The sequence below is a fragment of the Genypterus blacodes genome, unplaced genomic scaffold (genome assembly GCF_046128005.1).
Source record: "Genypterus blacodes isolate CSIRO-AG114 ecotype Tasmania unplaced genomic scaffold, CSIRO-AGI_Gbla_v1 ptg000255l_1, whole genome shotgun sequence".
Taxonomy (NCBI): domain Eukaryota; kingdom Metazoa; phylum Chordata; class Actinopteri; order Ophidiiformes; family Ophidiidae; genus Genypterus; species Genypterus blacodes.
In genome coordinates this window covers 355001-355287 of record NW_027467049.1, presented here as the reverse complement: position 1 = coordinate 355287, position 287 = coordinate 355001, and the positions used below count along the sequence as shown (strand labels likewise).

At 45.3% G+C, this 287-nt stretch overlaps 1 protein-coding gene across 2 annotated transcripts in view; it reads right to left on the bottom strand.

Moving 5' to 3' along the window:
* Positions 1–246: 246 nt before the first annotated feature.
* Positions 247–287, bottom strand: part of lrfn5a (leucine rich repeat and fibronectin type III domain containing 5a) — a 65502-nt gene continuing 65461 nt past the window's right edge. For both annotated transcript variants that reach the window (XM_076171504.1, XM_076171503.1), the window contains one exon: positions 247–287. This exon is cut by the window's right edge and continues 1872 nt beyond it. The gene's annotated coding sequence lies outside the window, so the exon portion shown is untranslated.

Genomic DNA, 287 nt, shown 5'->3' with positions numbered 1-287 from the left:
GTCCACCAGGTAGGGATTCAACAAGGCAGCCTAGTGGACGTATGGACGTGTGGACATGTGGGCGTGTCCATTCACACAGATTGTGACACTAAAGGAGGACAGCACATCTCAGTGTTTCATTTTATCCCTTTTTATTTTACACAACATAACAACACAGTACATGTTGTCTTTTCTGTACAGAAGCTTCCCGGCGCTCGTGACCGTCGGGTCATCGCCGGCGCCGCCATCAGTGAAAAGCTCACACCGTTTTTTTTTATGTTCTGGATTTTTTTTTATTCTTCCTTTTA